At 47.5% G+C, this 18,621-nt stretch overlaps 4 non-coding genes and 1 pseudogene across 4 annotated transcripts; 3 read left to right on the top strand and 2 right to left on the bottom strand.

Annotated features, from left to right (window-relative positions):
- The first annotated feature begins 636 nt into the window (after positions 1 to 636).
- Positions 637 to 805, top strand: LOC148826772 (U1 spliceosomal RNA). The gene has a single exon (XR_016092817.1). It is a non-coding gene; the product is annotated as a U1 spliceosomal RNA (small nuclear RNA).
- Positions 806 to 2,679: 1,874 nt separating this feature from the next.
- Positions 2,680 to 2,843, top strand: LOC148826771 (U1 spliceosomal RNA). Its single transcript, XR_016093352.1, has one exon. It is a non-coding gene; the product is annotated as a U1 spliceosomal RNA (small nuclear RNA).
- Positions 2,844 to 3,449: 606 nt separating this feature from the next.
- On the bottom strand, positions 3,450 to 3,568 carry LOC148826770 (5S ribosomal RNA; annotated as a pseudogene).
- A 2,072-nt stretch (positions 3,569 to 5,640) lies between these two features.
- Positions 5,641 to 5,804, bottom strand: LOC148826769 (U1 spliceosomal RNA). The gene has a single exon (XR_016092321.1). It is a non-coding gene; the product is annotated as a U1 spliceosomal RNA (small nuclear RNA).
- A 7,573-nt stretch (positions 5,805 to 13,377) lies between these two features.
- Positions 13,378 to 13,435, top strand: LOC148826768 (U7 small nuclear RNA). The gene has a single exon (XR_016093284.1). It is a non-coding gene; the product is annotated as a U7 small nuclear RNA (small nuclear RNA).
- The last annotated feature ends 5,186 nt before the right edge of the window (positions 13,436 to 18,621 follow it).

Here is an 18,621-nt window from a genome sequence, read left to right as displayed (position 1 = left end):
GAGTGTCGTCCACCAGTGCTTACCAGTCCGAACTTTCTTGTACCGTAGGGGCCTCACCCCCAGCCCTCGCTGCGTTAGGGTGGGCTGCGGCGAGGAGGAGACTGTGACCCATCTCCTGTGGTCCTGCTTTTTTGCTAAGGCCTTCTGGGCACAGTTTGAAGATTGGTTGCAAGCTCTCTCGCCCCAATTTACCCTGACCGCTGCTTTCGTCATATACGGCATCTCTCCTGTCAAACACGTCAGGAGGAAGTTTGACAGGATCTGGGCCGTGGTGAACAGTGGGAAAGACGCCCTGTGGAGAGTGAGGAACATGGGGCTGTTCAAAGGCATCGAGGTCCCAGTCAAGGCAGCAGGTAGCCTGGCCCTGTTCATCACCCGAGAGAACTATTACCTCAGAGATCTGTGGAGAGAAGGGAGGGAGGAAGCAGAAAATCTGTGGGAAATAGAGAGCATAGGTAAATATCTCAAGAAACTGTGAAAAACATTATCATGTTTAAGTAAAGAATGTGATTTGCACCAGAAAAAAAGAAATTGTTGCTATGTAACTGGTACCGTGTCAAAATGTAATGAGATGTGATCATTTATACTGTTTTAAATATGTATATTAATGTAAAGCTTTCTAAATTGTGATGTCCTGTACTTTTTTGTGAAAAGAAAATAAAGTTCTTAAAAATCGAATCGGTTCACCCAGAGCGAGGCTCGGCCATTGCACTCCGGCAGTGCTGACCCCTGCGAATTCCCCAAATGTGGGAATCTCGACTGCATAATTTCTGGTAGTGGGGGACTGCGTTCGCGCTCTCCCCTGATGTGCTTGGTCCAATATCAGATACGAAAGAGTTATGACACCACGAGCTGACTCGCTACTTGAAGCTGTGTGTGGCTGGGGCTCCGCGCCCCCCGAGCGGGACTGAAGGATCGTTCGTGTGCAGCTCTTTGGAAAGGAGCTTCTTTCCAAATCGCATTGTGTACCTGGATGTTGGTGAATGTGCTCCCTTGTGTTGACTTGTCCCGCACTGGAGGAGAACAAACAAACTGCTCGGAGGAGCACAAGGCAAGTCTTCACAAGACAAAAACCTCCAATGCACAGCACTCAAAACATTTCTGGGCTGTCGCGTGTTTATTTCAGCACATAAAGCGCACCAGTCCAACACGTCGGCCGGGCGCGCGGCACCTCCGCCCTCTTGTGGCCTTGCGGCGTCAGAGCAAGAGGCTCCTTCTCGCTGCCTTTCCGCTGTGTTGCAGAGCCCTGAGAGGGAACCTGGAGCGCACACTTTGTGGGGGGCGGGAGACCGCGTTCGCGCTCTGCCCCCGATCTCTTGCGCGAGTGCTAAATCTCACGGCGCCAGCCAGCGGCCAGGAGACAAGTGCAATATCGCGGGACAGGGGGGCCTCGTCATTGATTGTTACATATGAGACAGGGATTAGGAGGAGACCCCGACTGATTGGTAAAGGGGAACACTAACACCAGAGTGACACCCGCGGCGTCTCATTTTGAGAGACGCCCTGGGATTTCTTAATGGCCAAGGAGGGTCGGGACCTCGGTTTTACGCCTCCCCCGAAGGACGGCGCCTGTTTGTGCAGCAGAGTGTCGCCATCAGGATGCTGGGGCATAAGAAAGCCACACAGACCGCAGGGTGAGCGCTCCCTACTGGTCCCAGTCACACGTCTTGCAGGAGCAGCAGCAACCTGAGCTTTTCCGGGAGGAATCTCCCATCCGGGTGCCGGCTAGGCTCACACCTGCTGGGCTGCCGTGGGTGAGCCCAGTCGAGAGTCGCAGGGTGAGATCTAGTCACCGGGGAGAAACAATACAAGCGAAGGATTACTCGGCTCCCAGCACTTGAAAAGGCCGACAAATGACTCGTTCCCGCCGGAGCTGAATGTACCTGCATGTGTCGTGTCGTCTACTTCCCCCGCCCCGCTGTGTTTGCTGTATTGTCTTTGAAGCCGGCCCCCGAAACGAGACGGGCTGTTCCTGTGCCCCAATTAACACTTTACAGGTGCCATTCCCCGGCATTGTGGCCATTGTCGGTGGTCACACGCAATAAGATAAGGTGGAGGAGGGCGGGGCATGCCCAGCGCCAGACATTCAAGGAGGGGGCTGTGCGAGGTGAGGTGAGGTGCGACACACCGGAGCCCTGACGCTGCTAATGCGGAGCACTTGTTGAACTGGCATTGAAAGGACGTGTGCGCACGGAGCGAGCCTTCCCTGCGGCGGAGCGTGGAAACTTTCTCCCCGCGCTGCAGGAGTTGTGTGCGCTGCAGCGGTGCCGAGAGAACAGCACAGAAGGCAGCAGGCTCTGGAGAGCGGGTAAGAGACAAACCTTGTGGGCAGGCGAGCAGGCCCGTTTTTTGGAAATTGCTGAAAAGGCTCCGGTGTTTGTTCGGTGTGTGGCAGGCGCACAACGCGAGCTTGCGTAGCGATCTGCCGGTCTGGTGTTATGCAAATGAGGCCGAATTGCGTCCCGGGACATGCTGCGAATGCGCATTGGCGACTGCAGATGTGTAGGAAACGGCGCGCTCGTTTTCTCGTTTTGCCGACCCTTTTGAGTGTTAGTGTGGCGTGTGAGTGTGCGAAAGAGTGGGCCCAGCAGGAGGCGGTGGTGTGCGGGGCGAGGAGCTAGCCTAGGCTGCGCGCTTTGTGCTGTGGGTGCGGGCCGCTTGCAGGGGCTTGTACAGCTCATACTTACCTGGCAGGGGAGATACCTTGATCAAGAAGGAGGTTCACCCAGAGCGAGGCTCGGCCATTGCACTCCGGTTGTGCTGACCCCTGCGAATTCCCCAAATGTGGGAATCTCGACTGCATAATTTCTGGTAGTGGGGGACTGCGTTCGCGCTCTCCCTTGATGTGCTTGGTCCAATATCAGATACGGAAGAGTTATGATACCACGAGCTGCGATAGGATCCCAGTTCGAAAGGAGTCGATGCCACTGCTGGTTCCCGGTTTCTTTTAGTTAGAGGTCCGGAGAAGCATTTCTCCTTCCGGACATTCGTTCCCTTTTCAAAGTCAGTCATTTTGCTGTAGTCTGCATTATTTAGGCTGGTTATCGAGGTTAGCCTTTATTTGGTCATGGGAGCCTCGGTACTGTATGCTAATTCTCAAGACAGTTTCACCCGTTTTCTGATTGCTAAGTTCTGTACCAGTGCAGACATGTCAAACAGTGAATGGCTGTACCTCTATTGTATCCGTGCTCAATGAATGAAATCAGTAATAAATGAATATATGTATAGTTATACGAAAAACAAGTGGTTTATCGACTCATCTTCATTTGCAGATTTAGAGGCAGCTTCGATATTCGTTTTACAAATGTTTTTTTTTTATATGGGTCACACACATGCCATAGCAACAAAACATCTCTAGAGATGAGGCTATAGATCACCTTTCCATCCTCCAGGTTTTCCTCCCAAAACCTACGGTACCAACGGCGACCCCTGCTGGCCGAGAGAGCAAAAGCTTGCAGCACCTGGTATTCCCAGGCAGTCTCCCATCCAAATACTAACCAGGCCCAACCCTACTTAGCTTCCAAGATCAGACGAGATCGGGAACATTCAGGGTGGTGTGGCCACAAGCGAAAGCCATGGCGCCTGACTCGCTACTTGAAGCTGTGTGTGGCTGGGGCTCCGCGCCCCCTGAGCGGGACTGTAGGATCGTTCGTGTGCAGCTCTTTGGAAAGGAGCTTCTTTCCAAATCGCATTGTGTACCTGGATGTTGGCGAATGTGCTCCCTTGTGTTGACTTGTCCCGCACTGGAGGAGAACAAACAAACTGCTCGGAGGAGCACAAGGCAAGTCTTCACAAGACAAAAACCTCCAATGCACAGCACTCAAAACATTTCTGGGCTGTCGCGTGTTTATTTCAGCACATAAAGCGCACCAGTCCAACACGTCGGCCGGGCGCGCGGCACCTCCGCCCTCTTGTGGCCTTGCGGCGTCAGAGCAAGAGGCTCCTTCTCGCTGCCTTTCCGCTGTGTTGCAGAGCCCTGAGAGGGAACCTGGAGCGCACACCTTGTGGGGGGCGGGAGACCGCGTTCGCGCTCTGCCCCCGATCTCTTGCGCGAGTGCTAAATCTCACGGCGCCAGCCAGCGGCCAGGAGACAAGTGCAATATCGCGGGACAGGGGGGCCTCGTCATTGATTGTTACCTATGAGAGGGGGATTAGGAGGAGACCCCGACTGATTGGTAAAGGGGAACACTAACACCAGAGTGACACCCGCGGCGTCTCATTTTGAGAGACGCCCTGGAATTTCTTAATGGCCAAGGAGGGTCGGGACCTCGGTTTTACGCCTCCCCCGAAGGACGGCGCCTGTTTGTGCAGCAGAGTGTCGCCATCAGGATGCTGGGGCATAAGAAAGCCACACAGACCGCAGGGTGAGCGCTCCCTACTGGTCCCAGTCACACGTCTTGCAGGAGCAGCAGCAACCTGAGCTTTTCCGGGGGGAATCTCCCATCCGGGTGCCGGCTAGGCTCACACCTGCTGGGCTGCCGTGGGTGAGCCCAGTCGAGAGTCGCAGGGTGAGATCTAGTCACCGGGGAGAAACGATACAAGCGAAGGATTACTCGGCTCCCAGCACTTGAAAAGGCTAACAAATGACTCGTTCCCGCCGGAGCTGAATGTACCTGCATGTGTTGTGTCGTCTACTACCCCCGCCCCGCTGTGTTTGCTGTATTGTCTTTGAAGCCGGCCCCCGAGACGAGACGGGCTGTTCCTGTGCCCCAATTAACACTTTACAGGTGCCATTCCCCGGCATTGTGGCCATTGTCGGTGGTCACACGCGATAAGATAAGGTGGAGGAGGGCGGGGCATGCCCAGCGCCAGACATTCAAGGAGGGGACTGTGCGAGGTGAGGTGAGGTGCGACACGCCGGAGCCCTGACGCTGCTAATGCGGAGCACTTGTTGAACTGGCATTGAAAGGACGTGTGCGCACGGAGCGAGCCTTCCCTGCGGCAGAGCGTGGAAACTTTCTCCCCGCGCTGCAGGAGTTGTGTGCGCTGCAGCGGTGCCGAGAGAACAGCACAGAAGGCAGCAGGCTCTGGAGAGCGGGTAAGAGACAAACCTTCTGGGCAGGCGAGCAGGCCCGTTTTTTGGAAATTGCTGAAAAGGCTCCGGTGTTTGTTCGGTGTGTGGCAGGCGCACGACGCGAGCTTGCGTAGTGATCTGCCGGTCTGGTGTTATGCAAATGAGCCCGAATTGCGTCCCGGGACATACTGCGAATGCACATTGGCGACTGCAGATGTGTAGGAAACGGCACGCTTGTTTTCTCGTTTTGCCCACCCAAATTGAGCACGGATACAATAGAGGTACAGCCATTCACTGTTTGACATGTCTGCACTGGTACAGAACCTAGCAATCAGAAAACGGGTGAAACTGTCTTGAGAATTAGCATACAGTACCGATGCCCCCATGGCCAAATAAAGGCTAACCTCGATAATCAGCCTAAATAATGCAGACTACAGCAAGACGACTGACTTTGAAAAGGGAATTAATGTCTGGAAGGAGTAGTGGAACCAGCTTGAAATGCTTCCCTGGACCTCTAACTAAAAGAAACCGGGAACCAGCAGTGGCATCGACTCCTTTCGAACTGGGATCCTATCGCAGCTCGTGGTGTCGTAACTTTCCCTTATCCGATATTGGACCAAGCACATCAGGGGAGAGCGTGAACGCAGTCCCCCACTACCAGAAATTATGCAGTCGAGATTCCCACATTTGGGGAATTCGCAGGGGTCAGCACAGCCGGAGTGCAATGGCCGAGCCTCCCCCTGGGTGAACCGATTTTTTAAGAACTTTATTTTCTTTTCATAAAAAAATTCAGGACATCACAAATTAGAAAGGTTTACATTAATATACATACTTAAAACAGTATATATGATCACATCTCATTACATTTTGACATGGTACCAGTTACATAGCAACAATTTTCTTTTTTTCTTGTGCAAATCACATACTTTACTTAAACTTGATAATGTTTTTCACAGTTTCTTGAGATATTGACCTATGCTCTCTATTTCCCACAGATTTTCTGCTTCCTCCCTCCCTTCTCTCCACAGATCTCTGAAGTAATAGTTCTCTCGGGTGATGAACAGGGCCAGGCTACCTGCTGCCTTGACTGGGACCTCGATGCCTTTAAAGAGCCCCATGTTCCTCTTTCTCCACAGGGCGTCTTTCCCACTGTTCACCACGGCCCAGATCCTGTCAAACACGTCAGGAGGAAGTTTGACAGGAGAGATGCCGTATATGACGAAAGCAGCGGTCAGGGTAGATTGGAGCGAGAGAGCTTGCAACCAATCTTCAAACTGTGCCCAGAAGGCCTTAGCAAAAAAGCAGGACCACAGGAGATGGGTCACAGTCTCCTCCTCGCCGCAGCCCACCCTAACCCAGCGAGGGCTGGGTGTGAGGCCCCTACGGTACAAGAAAGTTCGGACTGGTAAGCACTGGTGGGCGACACTCCAGGCTAAATCTCTGTGAATATTGCACAGAAACTTAGAGGATGTGTGTTTCCACACCTTCCTTGTTTGGGCTGATGTTAAAATGCCCACAGGGGTCTGCCTATTCTTCTGCGGTGCAACGAAATCTTCCAGTTTTTGGACGTTAGAGGATGTGTGTTTCCACACCTTCCTTGTTTGGGCTGATGTTAAAATGCCCACAGGGGTCTGCCTATTCTTCTGCGGTGCAACGAAATCTTCCAGTTTTTGGATGCTGACATCTCGGAGGGGAATATGGCCAATTGGGTGAGATCTTAGAAAACTTTTAACTGTCCCATAAATTGCAGGGCATGTGTCAGAGAGTGGGACATCCAGCTTGGGTCTGACACCCCACACTCTAAACACCTCGCTACCTACCCAGGGCCTGGCAAAAAAAGTCCAGGTACGCGCTTCAGGTGCTGGTGCAAAGCCTCTCAGCACAAAGGCCAGGAAAATGCACAGCAGCTTCATGGCAATATCTGGGACAGACTTCCCCCCTGAGAGTAGCGGCCTGTACATTATTTCCCTTCCGAGTCTTTCCTGCTTCCCACCCCATAGAAAATGAAACATCCATCACCTCAGCACCGCTGCAACACGGTGTGGGATTGGGAAGATAGAAGCCAGAAAATTCAAGACAGGCAAGAGCTGGGCTTTTATGACCAGCACCTTCCCTGTCATGGTGAGGTTTCGGTCCTTCCATTGCATCAGTTTTTTGTTTAAGATTGGTAATTTGATCTGCCAATTTACTGTTCCCATCTCTTCTCCAAAATACACCCCCAGGACCTTAATTCTCTTCTCTTGCAGCCTGAGATCATGTCCTTCTTTTGGCTCCCTCCAGTTCTGATAAAAAATCTCACTCTTAGATTTGTTAATTTTTGCAGAGGAAGCCAAAGAGAAACGATCACAGCACTGCAGAGCTCTGCTAATTGAGACATTGTCAGAGAGGAGCAGGGTGATGTCATCCATTTATAGAGATGTCTTTACCTCTCCCCCCCCACTTCCAGGCACTGGTATCCCATTAATGGCCTGATCCTGGCGCAAGGCACAGGCTAAGGGCTCCATAGCCAAAACGAATAACAAGGGGGATAATGGGCAGCCCTGCCTCACCCCTGAACAGACTTCAAAGGGGCATGATCTATTGCCATTAACCATTACTCTGCTGTTGCTACCTGTGTACAGCAGGTTAATCCACTTTCTCATGATGGGGCCAAACTTCCTGTGCTCAAGTACTGATGTTAAGTACTGCCAGTTTAGTCGGTCAAAGGCCTTTTCTAGGTCTACACCTAAAATGCACAGAGGGAGGGAGCGGTCCTCTGAGTACAGACAGACATCCCTCAACAAGGCCAGGTTGTCGCTCATCAGGCGTCCTGCTATCCCACAAGTCTGTTCTTTCCCTACCAGTGAGGTCACTACATTTTGTAGGTACAGGAAAAGGGCTTTGGACAGGATCTTAGTGTCCACGCCTAACAGGCTGAGGGGTCTCCAGTTCTTTATGTCATTCTTTGCTCCTTTCTTAAACAAGAGAGAGATAGTGCCTTCTCTTAAGGAGTCAGGCAGCAATTCTGTCTTATAGCTTTCCTTGTAAAGGAGCTTTAGCGGATCCTGAAGCAGATCCCAAAAGGTGCAATAAAATTCCTTAGGGAGCCCGTCAGCACCCGGAGTTTTCCCCTTCTGTAAGCTCTCCATAGCCTGTCTCAGCTCTTCTACTGTCAAATCCCTCTCAAGTACTTCCCTGTCTTCTTCACTCAAAACGTTTTCTAGCTTTGAGGTAAAAAAATGAATTTCTTCATCCTTTACCTCTGTACAGTCTTAAGTAGAAGGCCTCGATGCAGGAGAGGATAGCACTCGGCTCTGTTCTCTCTCTTCCCTCCTCATCAACTACACTTTCCATGACAGACTTGGAGCCTACCACTTTCCTGAAAAAGAAGCGAGTACACTTCTCATTTTCTTCCAAGAACTGCACTCAGCTTCTTAACAGCACTCCTCGACTACTTTCTTCCGCTATGCTCCGGATGTCCTTTTTTAAAAGGGTGATATCCTCGAGCACATTGAAGCCACTGTGCAGCATCATGTAGAGACGCTGCAGCTGCCTCTGTTTCCTGGCTAACACTCCTCTCCGTCTGGCAGCCTTCCTTCCCTCAGCCATGAAAGAAGCCCTTGTCCTCACCTTCACCTCCTCCCACCACTCTCCTACTGACCCATACAGACACTGCAAGGACAGCCACTGTTTCTCCTTGTAGCGGGATACTACCCCGTCGTTCTCTAGCAGCTTTGTGTTGAGTTTCCAGAGGCCTGGGCCAAAGACAGTCCCGCCCTGGAGTTCCTCTCTACACCCTAAAGCTTGGTGATATGAGAAGAAGACAGGCTGATGAGTGACCCCAACAACTTTCACTCTCGCTTAGACAAAGCAATAGTCAATTCTGGAGCTGCTATTCCTCCCTGACCATGTATATCCTGCTGTTGTGGGATATATACATCTATATGTGTCTGAGAGTTTAAAGTCTTGAACTAAGTTTTGCAGGGCCAGTGAGCTGGAATCCAATTTTATCGGCCTTTTGGCTAAGATCAAGTTCAAGTGGCATGCCCGCAGTTCCTGTCTTTCCAAAGTTCTAGAAGGCGATCGAAGATCCTGAAGAATGCTTGAGCTGGTATCGCCCTAGGTTGAGCCTAGGGGGTTAAGGCCAAGGAGCAGCTGAGCTGGGTGGGATCCGGCAGCAACGTTCTCTCTCTCTCCTCTATCCTCTCCCCTCCCCCTTTCTCTTGCTCCGCCTCCTTGGCCTCTTGGCTGGGAGTAGGTACTCGTGGCCTGCCCGCAGTGCTTGCTTTCTTCCTCGACACTCGGAAGCGCTATCTGCTCCCTCTCTCTCTCTCTCTGCCTTCTTGGCCTCTAGGCGGGGAGTAGGTACTCGTGACCTGCCCGCAGTTCTTACTTTCTTCCTTGCGACTCGGAAGGACTATCCGCTCCCTCTCTCTCTCTCCTCCTGCGCCTGCACCTAGCTGGGCTTTGCACATAAGGACAAAGGCCAGGGCTCCCTTGCTGCTCCTTTAGCAGCTAAACCCTCCTCTCCACAGGACCTTGCTCTCTCTCTTTCTTTCCTTTTTTCTTTGTTCTCCTTTCCAGATGGCAGACAAGAAGACACTGATCCGGTTCCACTGGACCAAGAAAACAGAGACGATGACAACTGCGAAATCCTTTTTCATTACCTTCCTGAGAGGGATCCTGCAGTTGGTGGCCGGAGATCTCTACTGCCTGCAAGACAACAAGGCAGAGAGATACATGGAGGCCTACATGGCCACGGACGCCTCATATGAAAAGGCAATGAAAATGATCAGAGAAAAAGGTAAGCACCCCCTTCACCAATGCAAGGTAAGCAAACCTTCGTTTGCGCAGGTGGTGGAAGCCGGCCGGCAGAAACCGGTCTCAAGACAAAGGGAGAGAGGTGAGAACAAAGAACCCGCACCTCCCCCGCAGAGAACCGAAACTGCCGAGGCCACACCCCCAGCCGCACCAGTGCCACAAGATGGCTGCCAGGACGACAGACAAAATGGCTGACCAGAGAAAGGGCCCTAATAACTCCCAGCAAGAAGGGAAAGAGAAAGCAGGAGAAGAGATGCAGGGTGGATCCACCTTCGGAAGGACAAAAGAAAAGAGTGGTAAGGGAGAACCGTTTCCTTATCCTAGAGGAAACGGAACTTTCTTCCCCTGAGGCCCAGGAACAACCGGAGGAGGCAGCCCAGGAAATGGAAACCCTCCCCCCTGAGGCCCAAAGACGACAGGAAGTGACAGCCCAGGAAACAGAACCCCCCTCCCCCGAGTCCCCCGGACAACAGGAGGAGGCAGCCCAGGAAGAGGTAACCCCCTCCCCCGAGGCCCAGGGACAACAGGAAGAGGCAGCCCAGGAAGTCGGAACCCCCTCCCCCGAGGCCCATGAACAACACGAAGAGGCAGCCCAGGAAGTGGAGCCCCCCTCCCCCAAGGCCCAGGAGCAACTAGAGGTCCCCGAAACTCCTAGAGAAAGGGAAGAAAAAAGCCTTCCCGAAACGGTGGTGGAGAGTACCCTCAAGGAAAACGAGGATTACTTTGAAGCCGCCCTGGAGCCGGGACTGATGGTAGGACTGGACCTGTCCAGCATGTTTACCTTTCAGTCCCCAGCGAGACCTGGAGGGAGCCCAGCATATTCCCCCCAGGACCCGAACAAGAGGAGTTACATCTAGGCTAAACAGTGCCCAGATGTAGACTCCCAAGTTTTCCACTGTAAGCACAAAGAGAGGAGGTTCAACTTTCACTTGTTTAATCATGATTGTGAAACTTACCTTTCTAACAACTAACGTGAGAGGGCTGATAGACCCGTTGAAAAGACGAGGAGTCTTTCATGATCTGGCCTCAAAGTCTTTCTCAGTTTGTTTCTTACAGGAGGTCCACCTGAAGGATGAAAGCGACAAGCTGACATTCACCAGGGAATGGACAAAGGGAGAATCATGCTGGAGCGTAGGAGGGGTCCACTCTTCCGGAGTGGGAATCCTCCTCGGAAATCCAGAGATGACGCTGGTTTCCTCCTTCTCGGTGGTGCAGGGCCGGATCCTGGTCGCAGACATCGACTGGAGGGGGCAGAAGTTGAGAGCAATTAACGTCTATGCTCCAACAGAACCCTCTATCCTGAAGGAAGTGTTTGCTGACCTGGCCAGCTGCTGCACCACCAACAGACAGGTGGTGCTTGGCGGGGACTTCAACGTTGACCGGGAGAAGGGGAGCGACGCTAGCTCGGCAGAGCTGGAGTCGCTACTCAAGAAGTTCTCCCTGGTAGACAGTTTCAGACGGTGCCGCCCTAACGACACCTGAACGACATGGAAAAACTCCCGGGGAGTGTGCAGCCACCTGGACTACATCTTTCTGCACACAACCTGCTCCCTGGAGTTGGCGACGGTGTCCCCGGAGTGGTATTCCAACCACGAGCGCTTGACGGTGGTGGCTAACACCAACCTGCCAGCATTCAGTCGTGGGTACTGGAAGCTGAACCAGGAAATACTGGAGAAAGACAACTTCAAGGCACTGTTTCGTAAAGACTACGCGAGCTGGGTTGATCTGAGAGACGGCTACAGCTCCATGGTGGAATGGTGGGAGTCGGTGAAAGACAGGACCCGAACCCTGGCACAGACGTACTGCAGATGGAAGGCGGCCAGGGAGAGGAAGGAAGCTGCACGACTCCAGAGACAACTAGAGGAGGAGTACAGCTCGGCTAATGGGGGAGGAGCCTTCAATTCAGCCCGGGCACGGGACCTGAAGGAGAGGCTCCGCAAACTCAATCAGGTCCGAGGAGCCCAGAAAAAGAGGGTGATCCACGGCCTGAGACGGGGAGATGGAGAGGAAGTGCTGGACGAGAGCGACAAGGTAGAAGTGGCCACCGCTTTCTACACGGAGCTCTTTTCAGAAAAGCAGACGGAGGTGGAGGCAGGCGAAGGCACGAGTACCGGAGGAGGTGAGGGAGGACTTGGAGGGTCCGATCGCGGCCGAGGAGCTAAAGGCGGCGCTCTTGTCCATGGAGAAAGGCAAGGTGCCAGAGCCCTTAGCAGAGACGGTGAGACGGGACCCTGGAGATACCGGGAGGCGCGGGAGAAACCCTGAAGATCTCCCAGTACGCCGACGACACGAAGCTGTTCCTGAGGTCAGACAGGGGGTTGAGAAGGGCCCTGCAGGTCATGGAGCAAAACTCCAGAGCCTCGGGGTCGAAACTCAACCGCCGAAAGAGCAAACTGAAGTTCTTCAGGCCCTGGAAGCACAGGACGACGGCGCCGGAGGGTCTCGAGCTCTGCACAGAGCCCCTCAAAATACTGGGGGTTTCCTTCCAGAGCCAGGACAACGAGACCAACAACTAGACCAAGAGGATCGCCAAGGTGAACGCGAAGCTGGGTCTGTGGAAAACGCGGTCGCTGTCCTACACAGGGAAAGTGATGGTGTTGAAAGCAGACATCCTGCCGGTTTTGGTTTACCTGGCGGTGGTGTACCCGCTGCCGGCCAGACTCAGACGAGCGCTGCAAGGGATGATCTTCGGCTTCGTCTGGGGCGGCAAGTACGAGTACATCACGGATGTGTCAGCCGGTCGAGGAAGGGGGTCGAGATGTCCCACATTTCCCCATGAAACTCGACTGCATCTTCTACTGCAACCTCTGTCGGGCGCTGCAGGAGCCCATCGGACCTCAGGAGGAGGACGAAGCGCCTAGTCGCCAAATGGGGTTTCCCCACGGCGAGGGAGCGCTGGAAAGGACTTTGGGCCCTATACAGGGATTAAAGGAAAATAGCAAGTGCTAGGTTTGGAGGAACTCTGTTAAATGCTCAAATTCGCCCCCACTTGCAAAGATTGATAACGGACAATCAATCTCCGTTACGCCGTTGTTTTTTATTACATGGAGTGTTAATATGTGTGAGATGTTCCTTTTGAGATGTTTTTTTTTTGCGGAATAAAGTATATTTTGTAGAACAAAAAAAATCTTATGACAAGGTTTTCAAGTTATCTGTTGAACTACATTCTAATAGGTGTGGTCACATTCCAGGTCATTTCTTTACGTTTTTTGTTTCTGGAGCAACTGTTAGATGAAATGTGCTAATATGTAACCTAACTCCAGTGTGAATAACTAGAAGAGGGGAGCAGCTCCATTCCAGACCAAGGGAGCTTTGAGATTGGCTGGGCCAGATCTCTCATTTGCATATCTGATTTGGAAATATAACACTAAACCCCTTCTTGCATGGATTTAACTTGCACCCAAGAGTCACCTACTGTGTATTGCTACTTATTTTTTTATGATAAGTGGTGATTACCAGTTGACAGGTTTTATTTGTTGAATTATAAATGGTTTTGTATTATCACCCTGAATGGCCTGTACTCGAGGTTTGGTAGGGTATGTGTTTTCATTTCATTTACCAAATGGAATTTTTGCTCTTTTAGTATTTGTCTAGAAGGCTTTCTGAAGTCAGGAAGCCCATTTATTTGGTGAAAAAAGATTCTGTATTAATATTAATATTTCTCATACAACATAAATAGGGTCTTCTATTAATAAAAAGATCTTGCACTTGGAAATCTTGATAAAGCTGTGTGCTTCCATACACTCGAGCAGTTTTGATTCCTAATATTCAACCTTAGGTGAGGGAACGTGTCTTTTTCGCCTTTTGGTTTCCAATTGATCAGCACAGTATAGAAAATAGATTCATAAAGCAACGTCAGCAGTGACAAATGTGCGAAAAGTGATCACTTGTTTTCGCCTGCTTTCAAACTGAAACCCTTTGGTGTGTTAAGAGAATGTGATAACCACTACCCTGCGCAAGGTGGGAATGGGTAACTTGCAGAGAGTGTTGAACTTCGAGAAAGGACGTCTCTCAGGAATATATTTCCACATTCTGAAGAGGAGATTTTCTCCATTTCTGTAGTCTGACTTCCTCTTTTGCTAGAGAGCTGTAGAATGTGGAGTCACCTATCCAGCTCTGGGAGCAGTGTGTAGATAACAGGTTTGTTACTGCCTGATGAGCACAGTAAATTAATACAGCAGAATAAACACACTGTGAGTATTTGAAGGGAATAACAATCTTTTACGTCTCGCCACGTTCAGTGCTGCTGTCATTTCTGCAATATTGTGATTATCATGTTCATCACACATGCACAAGATCCCCTGTTTGAAATCGGGCAGAAACAGGTGTCTTTTTATCCTCTCACATTTTGCACTTCTGCCAGTGTTTTATGGATCTTGTTTTGTCTTATTGCAAGAATTCGCATTTCCTGTGTCATTCATGATCAAGTCAAACAGCCAGCAGATCATGTCACCTTTCAGATAGTCATTCTTCTGCTTCCTAAATTTCCTAGAGACAGGTCATTTCAGCAGAACTGACAAACTTGGCAAAGCAACCTGATAAGACCAGGTCCTAGAAGTCACTACTCAGTCAGTTACTGCTGCCGAAATGCAAGCCCTTCCTCGAGCCTGAAGAAGTTGATCCTACATTACTCATGAAGAAGATGTATCTACCAAACATCAGAGAGCTGAGCTGGATCACTTTCCTTCTGAATGACGTTGCAGTAACACTCTACCACTCCTCTTCGTGCACTCATGCTGGAACTTTGGGAGGCTACTGCAGACAGCAGAGGTTGGATCATACACAGAGGTTGAAATAGCTCAGCTGAGAAAGCCTTAGACTGATGCTCTAAAGGTTTCTGGTTCAATCTGGGGTTTTGGTGTTTTGTTTCGTTGCGCCATTTGTTCCTCTCTGCAATGCCCTGTGTCCAAAGTCACACTTCCCTTCATCAGCCTGATTCCCAAACTAGAATCTTTGTGTCCTTGAGTCCCTCTTTTACCAACACTGATGAAGTACAGAAATAACTTAACATGTTTTGCACTCCTTATGGTGTTTTATGGTGGGACCTGTATTTCTCTATGAATTTCCTTAGTGACAGCCCATTTGTTTTCAATATATTTCTGGTGAAGTTATTACATCGGTCTCCCCTGGTGGCTTGTTTTCATATCCCACTTCTGACAACGACTTTTCTTATGTCACTTTGATGGGAGTACAATTGGAAAAAAAAAAACTAAAATGTGTGTAGTTGTTTCCATATCAAACCCATCTTCCATTTTATACAGTATTCCACAGGAGTGAATCAATTCCTTGTTTAATTTTGCAAATGACCGTGCTGTCAAAAAAACTAAATTCCTATGTAACCAAGGAGTTGCTGAAAAGCAACTTCACTTTGATGTTTTGTGTTGTTATAACTAATTCATCTCCTTTTTAAAAAAATAGATTTCTGTAGAAGAAAGGTGTCTCACACTAAAGTTTAAATTGTAAACAGGTCATAGAAAAAGCTCCTTAGCTCCCTGTCAGGAATCAAACCCTACTCTCCTGTATGACAGGCAGGGATTCTCACCATGGTTAAATTGCAACCGTAATAATATTGACAACATTAATAAATGCATATATAATTGAAATTGAAAACATATCTAACACAGCATCTTTTCTGATTATATACCACAATGCATTGCTGATATTTGTTGTTTGCCATTTAGGTTAAATACTGTCATGTTTTTCTCAGCAATCGTCTTTTGATGCGTAAGTATAAATAATGATAATACTATTTGAATACATACAGGTCTTAATATTATTTTGATTAAAAATAGTACGTTAATAAGAAATAAATGGCATATAAAATAGTGTGAAGGTGAAGATCACACAAAATCAACTACAAATGTGGGAATTTTACATTTTTAAGATTATAAATTGCATGTAGCACATTAGCAACACTACAGTAATGCTAATATAACAATAGTGTTAAAAACTCCTGACCTAATTCCTTACAAATGCTGATACAAAATGTGAATGATTTCAGAGTTTCGGGTATTGGGTCTCCTGATAGAGATCAGAGATGAACTGAGGCATGCGGGAAAGTGTACAGAACTGGTGAACTCACAATTCTACTTCAAGAGGCTGAGCACAATGGAAGAGTCCTGTACACACAAGTGAGTCCTTGACAACATGGACAATCAAAACCTACTGGTATGATATTATATTATCTCTGTGGTGTAGAAAATATTCACTACTAGTATTCTAGGTTACAGATAGGTCATTATTATATTATATCAGCTTACATCTGATTAATAGGATCCATCTCTGGCATACATTCTTATTTTTAGTTTATAATGTATAATCTTGCTAATCTTTTAATGCCAAAACAAAGTGTTTTATAAAAAGCTTCATGTTCTAAAAAATTACTACAACTTTTGAACTTTGAAATATGGCCACTTTGTATTCTAGGACTAAGCAAATACTGCAGAAAAGTGGAGTTAAAATGTGAAAATGTGTAATGGGTATGTCTGATTAGTTGATTAGTGAAGATCCAGTAGTAAAAATAACTTCTAATATTATTTCTAATATAATATTATTTCCAGATAAACCAACTTTGGAGAGTAGGCAACAGTGATGTCAGAGAGAGTGTGTTCACAGTGTTGTCAAGGTATTGCTTATAGATTTTTTAAATGTTTTTACATTACATTTTTACTTTGATCAAGTTAAAATATAAACAAAATTTAGCTTAAAGATACCTTGTTAACCACTGAATTTGCAAGGTGTAAAACTGCTAAATTGTCTCTTAAAATATAAGGATTACAGTAGTACATTTGATACTAAATATTTGAGTAAATAAACAATGAGTGAAAACTCGCTTGAGAAATGTCTAAGCTCAGTCATAATTTGGTTTTCAGACTTAATACAAATGAACTGATGGTGGAATTCAACTTTGCTGGCACAAACCAGAAAGATCAAAGACAAAAGAGGTGCCTGGGAGACACAAATCTTTTTAGAGCAATTAAAGGTACTCTTATTCTATGTTGTACTTTCAAACTTTGGGTACTCTTTAATTAGGACAGACTTTATTGCTCAATTACTATGATGCAAGCTAAACTTAATACATTGATTAAGCTTTGAGCTTAGTAAACCTTAATGGTTCTTTTTTTAGATTATGTTCAAGAAGAGATTAATCATCATTTATCTGAGTACTAATATTATAACATTTTTCCTAGCTGTGGTGCTGAAACCCCACCCAACAGCAACAGAAAAATAAATAAAGGAGCACACAATGCGTTATTTGAAGAATGCGTATGCAAGGCAGTGGGCCTGGAAGTCTGGACACTGAAAATGATAAGTTGCTGGTCCTAACTGTTAGGACAATTGGACAGGGCTTTGCAAATGGTGAACAGTAAAAATCGTCTTAACTTCACATTGTAATAAGATTTTCTTGGAGATATACAAGTTGTAAATTTTGAAACTTATATTTGAATCAAAATGTGGTTTTGAGTTAAATATTAGCATGTTCACGTAGTTAGTTTGTGTTTGTAAATATATTGCCATGTTACAAGAATTTGTAGCTGAAGTTTACTAGTTGTGTTTTTTTTATTTTTGATGATTAGCCATATGTTGATTACAATATTGTATATAATGTATAATTTGAACTCAATATTTTTCAGGAGTGAATGATTGTATATTTTCAGAATAAATTTGGAAACCAAATTATTGGCTTGATTTACTAATTTCGATGCCTATAAAACCTATCTTTGATGTATAATAGACCTTTAACCATATATGTATTATAGTCCTCTAAAGTTATCCGTATAATAGAACTCCAACAATTTATGTATAATGGACATATAATCATAGATTTATAATTGGTGTATAACAATATACGTATATTAGAATTTCATTCTAGACTAATTACGGACCACATTTATACGTCTAAGGTATGTGTTTAATAGACGTTTATTCTACATCTTTTGCCCACTGGGATTGACCTTCTTGAGACTTGGTGGGAATACAAATACTTTGCATGTATCGAATTATAGCACGTAACAACCGAGTACCTGAGTTGATATCACCGGGCAATTTCCAATAATGACCAACATCATTAACTTCAAGGAAAATAAGAATCACACATGGAGTTTTATCTTGGAATGGAGGGCGGGAGAATTCGTTTATACTCCCGTTGCATCTTGAGCTAAACTATTTTTAAAATTTTGCAGATTTGCTCAAGACACTTGTAAGAGAGTTTTCATGAAGACGTACGTCGGCTAGCTCTCCACTGTTAATTGACAGGACTTTTGAAGAAACTGTTCTTATACAACCAACATACAAATTACACATCTTAATGAACATGAAGGGAAATCTGTGTTGTGAATAATATAAAACTGTCACTACACATGATTGAGTCCTTGAGTCTGCCACCTAAGACCACTCGGCCATCCTGACAAGCAGTGGAGGCTGGGGTGTTGAATGTGCCCGTTGTTTTGTCGAAGGATTATTAACTACTACTGACAGTTCTTTTCTTGTTATTACAGAGATTTCTACATTGCAAGACAATTGACGATTTAGATAAAGGAAAGTCTTGGTAAACAAAACAGGAACGGAGGGGATTCAAACGCGTGATCTTTTGTTTACAAGACCAACACCTTACCACATGGCCACCGCACCTCCCATGTCACTTGTTTTTCCCATCAAGGCTAACACGTTTTTAAAATAAATAAATTAAATCTTTGTGCACAAATTGCAATATAGGAGGAGTTAAACAAATATGATTATTATATGATTGTTCAAATTAATTCTACTGAAACTGATTAAATCACATGGAAGCAACAACAACAAAACCG

The sequence above is a fragment of the Atractosteus spatula genome, chromosome 10 (assembly GCF_055471065.1).
Source record: "Atractosteus spatula isolate fAtrSpa1 chromosome 10, fAtrSpa1.hap1, whole genome shotgun sequence".
NCBI lineage: Eukaryota > Metazoa > Chordata > Actinopteri > Semionotiformes > Lepisosteidae > Atractosteus > Atractosteus spatula.
This window is presented reverse-complemented; position numbering and strand designations above follow the sequence as displayed.